General features: G+C 42.8%; 1 protein-coding gene across 1 annotated transcript in view; it reads right to left on the reverse strand.

Annotated features, from left to right (window-relative positions):
* The window catches only part of LOC121574806 (mitogen-activated protein kinase kinase kinase 12-like), an 86,119-nt gene extending 76,961 nt beyond the window's left edge, over nucleotides 1-9,158 (reverse strand). The window contains exon 1 of the mRNA XM_045222833.1: nucleotides 8,930-9,158. The gene's annotated coding sequence lies outside the window, so the exon portion shown is untranslated. The remainder of the gene's footprint in view (nucleotides 1-8,929) is intronic.
* Between the last annotated feature and the right edge of the window lie 1,962 nt (nucleotides 9,159-11,120).

Genomic DNA, 11,120 nt, shown 5'->3' on the forward strand with positions numbered 1-11,120 from the left:
GATGATTTGGGAAAAATTAAGGATGTTTTGAAGAAGAAGTAAGGATGTTTTGGGGTAGAAGTAAGGTTGCTTTGGAGAAGAAGCAAGGGTGATTTGAGGAAGAGATAAGGGTGTTTTGAGGAGAGGTAAGGCTGTTTTGGGGAAGAAGTAAGGGCATTTTGAGGAAGAAGTAAGGATGTTTTGGGGTAGAAGTAAGGCTGCTTTGGAGAAGAAGCAAGGGTGATTTGACGAAGAAGTAAGGGTGTTTTATGAAGAAGTAAGGGTGTTTTGGGAAGAAGGGTTTTTTAGGGAAGAAGTGAGGGTTTTTGGGGGAAAAGTAAAGTTGTTATGGGGAAAAAGTAAGGTTTATTTGGGAAGAAGTAAGGGTGTTTTACGAAGAAGTAAGGGTGTTTTGGGGAAGAGGTAAGGATGTTTTGGGAAGAAGTAACAGAGTTTTGCGAAGAAGTAAGGCTGTTTTAGGGAGGTGTAAGGAGGTTTTTGGAAGAAGTAAGGGTGTTTTGGGAAGTAGTAAGGGTATTTTGAAGAAGAAGTAAGGATGTTTTGGGAAGAATGGTGTTTTGGGAAGAAGTAAGTTTTTTGGGGGGAAGAAATAAGGGTGTTTTGTGGACGAAATAAGTGTGTTTTGGAGAAGAAGTAAGAGTGTTTTGGGGAAGATGTAAGGATGTTTTGGGGTAGAAGTAAGGATGCTTTGGAGAAGAAGCAAGGGTGTTTTGGGGAAGAAGTAAGGTGTTTTTGGTAAGAAGTAAGGGTGTTTTGGGGATGTTGTATGGGTGTTTGTAAAGAAGTAAAGGTGTTTTGCAAAGAACGGTGTTTTGGAAAGAAGTAAGGGTGTTTTGAGAGGAAGTAATGGTGGTCTGGGAAGATGTAAGGGTGTTTTGGGGAAGGACTAAGGATGTTTTGGGAAGAAGCAAGGATGTTTTGGGAAGACGTAAGGGTGTTTTGGGAAGAAATACGGGTGTTTTGGGAAAAAGTGAGGGTGTTTTGGGAAGGGTGTTTTGGAAAGAAGTAAGGGTGTTTTGAGAGGAAGTAATGGTGCTTTGGGAAGAAGTAAGGGTGTTTTGGGAAAAAGTAACATTGTTTTGAAAAGGTAAGGTTGTTTTGGGGAAAAATAAATAGTTTTTTGGAGAAGAAGTAAGGTTGTTTTGGGGAAGAAGTAAGACTTTTTTGGGAAGAAGTAATGGTGTTTTGGGAAAGTTGTAAGGGGTTTTGTGGGAAGAAGTAAGGGTGTTTTGGGAAGAAGTAAGGGTGTTTTGGGGAAGAAATAAGTGTGTTTTGGAGAAGAAGTAAGAGTGTTTTGGAGAAGAAGTAAGAGTGTTTTGGGGAAGAAGTAAGGTTGTTTTGGAGAAGAAGCAAGAGTGATTTGAGGAAGAAGTAAGGGTGTTTTGGGGAAGAAGTAAGGGCATTTTGAGGAAAAAGTAATGGTGTTTTGGGAAAGTTGTAAGGGTGTTTGTGGGAAGAAGTAAAGGTGTTTTGCAAAGAAGGTTGTTTTGGAAAGAAGTAAGGGTGTTTTGGTCCTCTGTAGCTCAATTATTATTATTATTAAATAAGTAAGGGCATTTTGAGGAAGAAGTAATGGTGTTTTGTGAAAGTTGTAAGGGTGTTTGCGTGAAGAAGTAAGGGTGTTTTGGGAAGAAGTAAGGGTATTTTGGGGAATAAATAAGTGTTTTTTGGAGAAGAAGTAAGAGTGTTTTGGAGAAGAAGTACGAGTATTTTGTGGAATAAGTAAGGATGTTTTGGGGTAGAAGTCAGGATGCTTTGGAGAAGAAGCAAGGGTGTTTTGGGGAAGAAGTATGGTGTTTTTGGGAAGAAGTAAGGGTGTTTTGGGGAAGTTGTATGGGTGTTTGTTGGAAGAAGTAAAGGTGTTTTAAGAAGAAGGGTGTTTTGGGGAAGAACTAAGGATGTTTGGGGAAGAAGCAAGGATGTTTTGGGAAGACGTAAGGGTGTTTTGGGAAGAAGTACGGGTGTTTGGGGAAAAAGTGAGGGTGTTTTGGGAAGGGTGTTTTGGAAAGAAGTAAGGGTGTTTTGAGATGAAGTAATGGTGTTTTGGGAAGAAGTAAGGGTGTTTTGGGAAAAAGTAACAGTGTTTTGAAGAGGTAAGGTTGTTTTGGGGAAAAATAAAGGGATTTCTTGTCACGCCCTGACTTATGGGACTCTAGTATGTTGGGTCAGGGTGTGGAGTTCTATGTTGTTATTTCTATGTTCTCATTCTAGGTTGTGTGTTTCTATATTTGGCCGGGTGTGATTCCCAATCAGAGGCAGCTGTCGCTCGTTGTCTCTGATTGGGGATCATACTTAGGCAGCCAGTTTTCCTGCCTGTGTTGTGAGATCTTGTTTTGTGCTCGGTGAGTTTGGCTTGTGTGTGTATAGCCTTCCGACATCACGTTTCGTTGCCTGTTGTTGTTTTGTATGTTTATTCGGTTTAATAAACATGGATGCACATTCACGCTGCGCCTTGGTCTGACCCGTCCTTCAACGAGCGTGACAGAAGATCCCACCAAACACGGACCAAGCAGCGTGCCCAGGAGCAAACACCCTGGACACAGGTGGGGAAGATTTAGTCTTGGGAGGAGATATATGCGGGGAAAGGACCAGGCACCGGTGGAACTCATCGTCGTCGTCATCCTCCGACTCCTCAGTATAAAACTGTTCCCACTCTTGTTCCCATGGTAGTAGGGACTCAACCTGGTAACCCACCGGGTGCAGTGGTCGGGGCTCTTCTCTCTCGCTCCCCGACCACCCCTTTAGCCCCCCCAAAAATGTTATTGGGGCTGCCTCTCGGGCTTCCTCATCGGCCGGCGCCTTCTGTGTTGCCGTTGCTCCTCTCCTACCTGGGCTTCCACCTTCGCCCAGGGTCCTTTCCCCGGTGCCTGGTCCGGCACCGGTCAGCTGCTCCACTCCGGAGCCAGAGCAGTCCGCTCCACCGGTGCCTGATCCAGCTCCGGTCAGCTGCTCCACTCCGGAGCCAGAGCAGTCTGCTCCGGTCAGCGGCTCCAGTCCGGAGCCAGAGTAGTCCACTCCACCGGTGCCCAGCCCAGCTCCGGTCAGCGGCTCCAGTCCAGACCCAGACGTCAGCCCCTCTCCAGGTTCGGGGTCTTCCACACCAGGGTCCAGACAGGGCTTGGTACATCGTGGGAGGAAGGAGAGGGGAAGCAGCGCGCCGAGGTCCAGACCAGACCAGGGGCGCAACGGGGAGGCTGAGAGAATGTTGTCGTCAAGCCCGGAGCCGGATCCGCCTCTGAGGCGGAATGCCCACCCGGACCCTACCCTGTTATGTCAGGTTTGTGCGGTCGGAGTCCGCACCTTTGGGGGGGGGGGGGGGGGGGGTACTGTCACTCCCTGACTTATGGGACTGCATTTCACGCTGCGCCTTGGTCTGACCCGTCCTTCAACGACCGTGACATTTCTGGAGAAGAAGTAAGGGTGTTTTGGGGAAGAAGTCATGGTGTTTTGGGGAAGTTGTAAGGGTGTTTGGGGGAAGAAGTAAGGTTGTTTTGGAGAAGAAGTAAGAGTGTTTTGGGGAAGAAGTAAGGATGTTTTGGGGTAGAAGTAAGGATGCTTTGGAGAAGAAGCAAGGGTGTTTTGGGGAAGAAGTAATTTGTTTTTGGGAAGAAGTAAGGGTGTTTTGGGAAAAAGTAACAGTGTTTTGAAGAGGTAAGGTTCTTTTGGAGAAGAAGTAAGGGTGTTTTGGGGAAGAAGTCATGGTGTTTTAGGGAAGATGTAAGGGTGTTTGGGGGAAGAAGTAAGGTTGTTTTGGAGAAGATGTCAGGTTGTTTTGGGTTAGAATTAAGGGTGTTTTGGAGAAGAAGTAAGAGTGTTTTGGAAAGAAGTAAGGGTGTTTTGAGAGGAAGTAAGGGTGTTTTGAGGAAGTAGTAAGTGTGTTTTGATGAAGATATAAGAATGTTTTGGGAAGAAATAAGGACGTTTTGTGGAAGAAGTAAGGGTGTTTTGGGGAAGAAGTAAAGGTTTTTTGGGAAGAAGTAATTATGTTTTTGGAAAGTTGTAAGGGTGTTTGCTGGAAGAAATAAGGGTGTTTTTGAAGAAATAAGGGTGTTTTGGGGAAGAAGTAAAGTTGTTTTGGGGAATAACTAACGGTGTTTTGGAGAAGAAGTAAGAGTGTTTTGGAGAAGAAGTAAGAGTGTTTGGGGGAAGAAGTAAGTGTGTGTTGGAGAAGAAGTAAGAGTGTTTTGGAGAAGAAGTAAGGATGTTTTGGGGAAGATGTAAGGATGTTTTGGGGAAGAAGTAAGGATGCTTTGGAGAAGAAGCAAGGGTGTTTTGGGGAAGAAATAAGGTGTTTTTGGGAAGAAGTAAGGGTGTTTTGGGGAAGTTGTATGGGTGTTTGTTTGAAGAGTAAAGGTGTTTTGTGAAGAAGGGTTTTTTGGGGAAGATGTAAGGGTGTTTTGGGGAAGGATGTTTTGGGAAGAAGAAAGGATGTTTTGGGAAAAGGTGAGGGTGTTTTGGGAAGGGTGTTTTGGAAAGAAGTAAGGGTGTTTTGAGAGGAAGTAATGGTGTTTTGAGGAGAAGTAAGGGTGTTTTGAGGAAGTAGTAAGTGTGTTTTGATGAAGATATAAGAATGTTTTGGGAAGAAATAAGGACGTTTTGTGGAAGAAGTAAGGATGCTTTGGAGAAGAAGCAAGGGTATTTTGTGGAAGAAGTAAGAGTGTTTTTGGAAAGTTGTAAGGGTGTTTGCCGGAAGAAGTAAGGGTGTTTTTGAAGAAGTAAGGGTGTTTTGGGGAATAACTAACAGTGTTTTGGAGAAGAAGTAAGAGTGTTTTTGGGGAAGAATTAATGGTTTTTTGGGGAAGAAGTAAGGTGTTTTTGGGAACAAGTAAGGGTGTTTTTGGGATATTAAAGGATGTTTTTGGGACGAAGTAAGGATGCTTTGGGAAGAAGTAAAGATGTTTTGGGAAGACATAAGGGTGTTTTGGGAAGAAGTACAGGTGTTTTGCGAAAAAGTGAGGGTGTTTTGGGAAGGGTGTTTTGGAAAGAAGTAAGGTTGTTTGGAGAGGACGTAATGGTGTTTTGGGAAGAAATAAGGGTGTTTTGGGAAAAAGTAACTATGTTTTGAAGAAGTATGGTTGTTTTGGGGAAAGAATAATGAGTGTTTTGGAAAATAAATAAGGATGTTTTGGGGAAGAAGTAAGGAAGCTTTGGAGAAGAATCAAAGGTGTTTTGAGGAAGAAATAAGGGTGTTTTGAGGAAGATGTAGGGTATTATGGGAAGAAGTAAGGGTGTTTTGGGGAAGAAGTAAGGATGCTTTGGAGAAGAAGCAAGGGTGTTTTGAGGAAGAAGTAAGGGTGGTTTGAGGAAGAAGTAGGGTGTTATGGGAAGAAGTAAGGGTGTTTTGGGGAAGAAGTAAGGATGCTTTGGAGAAGCAAGGGTGTTTTGAGGAAGAAGTAAGGGTGGTTTGAGGAAGAAGTAGGGTGTTATGGGAAGAAGTAAGGGTGTTTTGGGGAAGAAGTAAGGGTATTTTGGGGTAAGAAGTAAGGGTGTTTTGGGAAGAAATAAGAGTGTTTTGGGGAAGATGTAAGGGTGTTTTGGTGATGAAGTAATTATGTTTTGGGAAGAAGGAAGGGTATTATGGGAAAAGGTAACTATGTTTTGAAGAAGTAAGGTTGTTTTGGGGGAAAATAAAGGGTGTTTTGGAGATGAAGTAAGGATGTTTTGGGGAAGAAGTAAGGATGCTTTGGAGAAGAAACAAAGTTGTTTTGAGGAATAAGTAAGGGTGTTTTGAGGAAGAAGTAGGGTAATGGGAAGAAGTAAGGGTGTTTTGGGGAAGAAGTAAGGGTATTCTGGGGATGAAGTAAGGGTATTTTGGGGGAAGAAGTAAGCGTGTTTTGGGGAAGAAGTAAGGGTGTTTTGGGGAAGAAGTAAGGGTATTTTGGGGTAAGAAGTAAGGGTGTTTTGGGGAAGAAGTAAGAGTGTTTTGGAGAAGATGTAAGGGTGTTTTGGTGATGAAGTAATTATGTTTTGGGAAGAAGTAAGGGTATTATGGGAAAAGGTAACTATGTTTTGAAGAAGTAAGGTTGTTTTGGGGAAAGATAAAGGGTGTTTTGGAGATGAAGTAAGGATGTTTTGGGGAAGAAGTAAGGATGCTTTGGAGAAGAAGCAAAGTTGTTTTGAGGAATAAGTAAGGGTGTTTTGAGGAAGAAGTAGGGTGTTATGGGAAGAAGTAAGGGTGTTTTGGGGAAGAAGTAAGGGTATTTTGGGGGAAGAAGTAAGGGTGTTTTGGGAAGAAGTTAGGCTGTTTTGGGGAAGAAGTACAGTTTTTTGGGAAGAAGGGTGTTTTGGGAAGAAGTAAGGATGTTTTGAGGAAGATTCAAGGGGGTTTTGGGAAAAAGTAAGAGAGTTTTTTTGGGAAGATGTAAGGGTGCTTTGGTGATGAAGTAATTATGTTTTGGGAAGAAGTAAGGATGTTTTGGGAAGAAGTAATGATGTTTTGGGGAAGAAGTAAGGGTGTTTTGGGAAGAAGTGTGTTTTGGGAAGAAGTAAGGGTGTTTTGGAAGAAGTGTTGGTGTTTGGGGAAAAAAGTAAGGCTGTGTTGGGAAGAAGGGTTTGGGAAGAAGTAAGGATGTTTTGGCGAAGAAATACGTTTTTTTTGTGAAGAAGTAAGGGTGTTTTGGGAAAGAAGTAAGGAGGTTTTGGGAAGAAGTAAGGAGGTTTTGGGAAGAAGTAAGGGTGTTTTGGGAAGAACTAAGGGTGTTTTGGGGAAGAAGTAAGGGTGTATTTGGGAAGAGTTATGGAAGTTTTGAGGAAGAAGCAAGGGGGTTTTGCTGAAGAAGTAATAGGTTTTTGTGAAAAGTAAGGGTGTTTTGGGAAGAAGGATCTTTTGGGAAGAATTACGGGTGTTTTGGGAAGAAGTATGTTTTGGGGACGACATAACAATGTGTGGGCGGAAAGTATTTTTTATATGGGTGGAAAAGTAAGGGTGTTTTGGGAAGAAGTAAGGGTGTTTTGGGGAAGAAGTAAGGGTTTTTTGGGGAAGAAGTAAGGGTGTTTTAAGGAAAAAGGTAAGGGTGTTTTGGGGAATAAGTAAGGGTGTTTTGGGGAATAAGTAAGGGTGTTTTGTGAAGAAGTAAGGGTGTTTTGGGGAAGAAGTAAGGGTGTTTTGGGGAAGAATTGCACTTCAAGGTTGAAGGATGTGAAGACAAAATCTCTCTCAAAATCTTTCTCTAACAAAAGCTCTTTCTGTGTGTCTGTCTGACTCTCTCTCTTTCTCTCATTAAAGTGATGCTACGTTTTCATATCGGGACTAGTGGGAAAGTGACAGTTGTTGGGTATAAGGGCCAGACAGATGAAATGGTTAAATCCATAGCCAGACTGACAGACGACAAACAATTTAGTAAAGATGTTCTTAGAGATATGACATCATCATTATCCAATCCGCACACTCACGCTGATAATCTTTAATGTTGATTGTAATGTTGTTCTCTAGTCTGTGATAGAATAGTATCTCATTGCAGAACACCTTGAGTCTGATATTTCAGCATAATTACCAATACCAGTGTCTAACACCACAAGCATGCACTGCAGTAAAGTTTTGCCTATGACCAGCGTACTGGGACACAACATGCGCTATCCATGGTCCCGAAATGTAAGATACGAAGTTGAAGCTTCCTAAAGTGTTTCACATCTAGCCTAAATCAGTCAACTCAATAAAATCGATGAACATTTTCAATAACTCACTCTCCATAGTGAGCCTACCCCAATTACAAATCAAAATGATTTCTTATCACTTTGATGTTAAAAATGATCATTGTTTAGAGTGCTTCAGTCAGCCAGTACAACAAAACCGGTCTCTTGTTGTTGGGCAAAGTGATTCAATATGCTACTTGCATTTTGTTTTTTAACTATCAAAAGCCAAGATGTCAAATTGATTACGATAAGACACGCTGGTGGAAGCCAGGCAGGGATGTCCGTCGGCGATGGGTTTTAAGGATTTGAAGGGCTAACGAGTGAAACCCTATAGCTTAAAGCACTCAAGAAAATGGAACTCCCAATCAATAAATATCGAGTTCATTACCCTGAGACGGAGAGAACCTTGTCTTGGCTTGCCAACATAACGGGTTCGTCCCAAATGGCAGCTTTTCCTATATAGTGCATTACTTTTGACCAGGACCTCTGGTAAAAAGTAACGCTCTATATAGGGGATAGGTAGCCATTTGGGAATAAAACATAAAGTGGACTTTATGCGGCCGATGCAGCAGGGCCTGACGTTACCTAGAGTGACGCTAGAGCGCCCCCTTGTCGTACAATGTGATACTGCAGAACAATATGATTAGACCAGGCTACTATCATGGGGATTAATGGTCAGAGAGATAGACATCTCAGTGCATTGTCCTTTGTCCCGAATCAAAGTGGCAGGCCGAGAGTATTGAATTTCAACAATCCGCGTGTAGGATACAAAAGTCTAGGCTAGATACTGTGTTGCATGCTGTGGCTGACTGACTGACTGTCGTTTCAACTGTTGACAAAATTGGCACGTGAATATCTACTGCCACTCCAAACTGTCATGACAAAATGACCTAAAACAGCTTAGAATATAAACATTTCATATTTAGTCAGATATTATTTATTTTTTTAAACACTGCCATTTCCAGTTAAGGCACTGGTACAGGAGGGTAACGCCGAGGGTCTTAGAAATAGGCTAAATTGGTTCGACCCGTGTTGGAAGCAGTAATTTATGGTCCATAAAAAAAATCAAAATCAATATTCTACAGAATTCTGAGTCTGACACACAAGCACAATAAACGACAACATTCTGACAACCATCAGTAAAGATCCTTCACCTAAAATAACCCATGCATTAAGCATATGGATCAAATGCCTGTCACGAGGGAAAAGGCAGCACACAAGGAACAGACAGGGATATGGCACTTGACAGCGCCCTGATCATTTCCTGTGCAATCATATAATGGATAAGGAAACCTACCGTCTTGTTTGTTTTCTACGGCTCGGTAGCTAACTGCTTTGATTGTGCACGACGAGTTCGTCAATGAAAGACAGGGCAGATCCTAAATCCTATTCTCCGTATGAAACCCGTTTAAAGATGGGAGCATTGGGTGTAGCGTACCCACTCTTGGTGCGTTTTGGTTCTATCTGAGTCTATGCGCGAGCGAGGGGTCCCATCTGGCTAATTATGTTATCACTGTAAACCTGAGAGCTCGTGAAGGAGATAGCTGGGAGAGAGTGGGGGAGGGAGCTGTCCCCTCTTCCTGGTGCTGAAATAGGCTACACACGCACACCAGATTGAGTGGTCTCTGTCTCTCTCCTGTATGATCTCTCTCATTCACGTTTGTTTCCAACATAAATGTTGTCGATTTACGGATTTTTTTTATTTGTTTATATTCAATTATTCCCCCAAAGACATGTATTTTGTATAGAGCTAGTTGTTTTTATTTTGACCTCACGTGAGCGAATCCCGTAACCGCGTCCTAAACCAATTGCATGACAGAACGCATTTATGTGAATTGAAGTGACGCGATGACGTGCACACTCCACTAGGTGGCGACCTTTCACTAGTTTACATACCTGTCGAAAGCTGTCAAGAACATGCCAAATCATGATTCATTATTAATTACCTTCTCATTACAAATGTACACAAATTCACCCTCTGTAGTCAGAAACAACAGATTATCATACGTGTTTCTTTCTCCAAATGCTTTATTTCCATAACTTCAATGACTCAGAGGGGAAGAACCCACCAATATCAGCTTTAATATTGCATCATAGCTTGGGACTGCTCATCCACTAGATAGTAGCCTAATACTGAGCTGAGTTAACTGAGGCTTCCACAGTGGCTGTGTCTGACATGGCACCCTATTATATAGATAGTGCACTACCATTGACCAGGGCAGTGGTGCATGGATGATGTTCTACCCTACGCTGTATCTTAGTCTCTGCATCGACAGCAACATGTAGACGTACAACTCATATAGGCTAATGGTTATTATCTGGACCAAAGGGAAATCATCAGAGTAGCCTATGATAGATAAGAGGAGCAACCCATTCTGCAGTTTTTGAGCGCAGATGAAACAACTCTGTCCCAACTGAATGACTGCAGTTGGCTGAATGAAGTCCAAAATAAAAAACATAAGAATTTCAGTTAATTTAGTGGAACTTAAAAAATATATAATGTGAATATATATAAACTATGACGTATTGCAGAAACAGGACAAAACCCAAACCGGATGCTTAGATGTGTCATATGGCGGCAGATAGCTTAGTGGGTAAGAGCGTTGTGCCAGTAACCAAAAGGTCACTGGTTCTAATCTCAGAGCCGACTAGGTGAAAAATCTGTCGATGTGCCCTTAAGCAAGGCACTTAACCCTAATTGCTCCTGTAAGTTGCTCTGGATAAGAGCATCTGCTAAATGACTAAAATGCAAAAAAAAAAAAAAATATGAAAGGAGTGATTTCTGGGGTAGCGTTAAGTGTGGAGGTGGAGCAGTTGAAGATTCCTGGTGTTTGTGATGTTTGGTGCGACGCAGACCCGGTGTTGAAACAGAAGAGTCACTGTCAGTCCTTTTGAGTCAGGACTCTACCAGACAAAGTCATTTTATGATATCAGTTATCCTGTTAGAGCTTTGTGCAGAGTAAACTGCGCTGTTTCAGGTGCAACGTTTATGGCCATGTTGCAGCAGTGTGTAAGACGGAGATTCCAAGATGTGGGAAGTGTGCAGGAGGGCATGGGATAGAGGATTGTGTAGTTTCGGTGGATAAATATGTGTGTGTTAACTGTAAGGGTGCCCATGTTGCTGGGGATCGGAAGTGTCCAGTGCGAGAGAGGCAGGTTGAGGTGGCTAGAGTCAGAGTAGTGCAGAAGGTGTCGTGTGCTGAGGCAGTGAAGAAAGTAGAGGAGGATGGGTCAAGGGTGAGGGATCCTGAGAGGATCGCTGTAGGTAGTAGATCTGTGCCAGCACAGAGGGATAGGTGATATATGCTTCAGTAAGGTTGGCTTCTTAGCGTTCATAGCGATGGTTATCAACTGTACCACAGAAATAGAATGTAAATCACAGAAAATAGATGTTGTGGTGGCAGCTGCAGAGAAGTATTTGGGTATACGAGATTTGACTTCAGAAGAGTTACAGGGTGTGTTGGTGTCACGTCCTCCCAGGCCCTTGG

The sequence above is a fragment of the Coregonus clupeaformis genome, chromosome 10 (genome assembly GCF_020615455.1).
Source record: "Coregonus clupeaformis isolate EN_2021a chromosome 10, ASM2061545v1, whole genome shotgun sequence".
Lineage (NCBI taxonomy): Eukaryota > Metazoa > Chordata > Actinopteri > Salmoniformes > Salmonidae > Coregonus > Coregonus clupeaformis.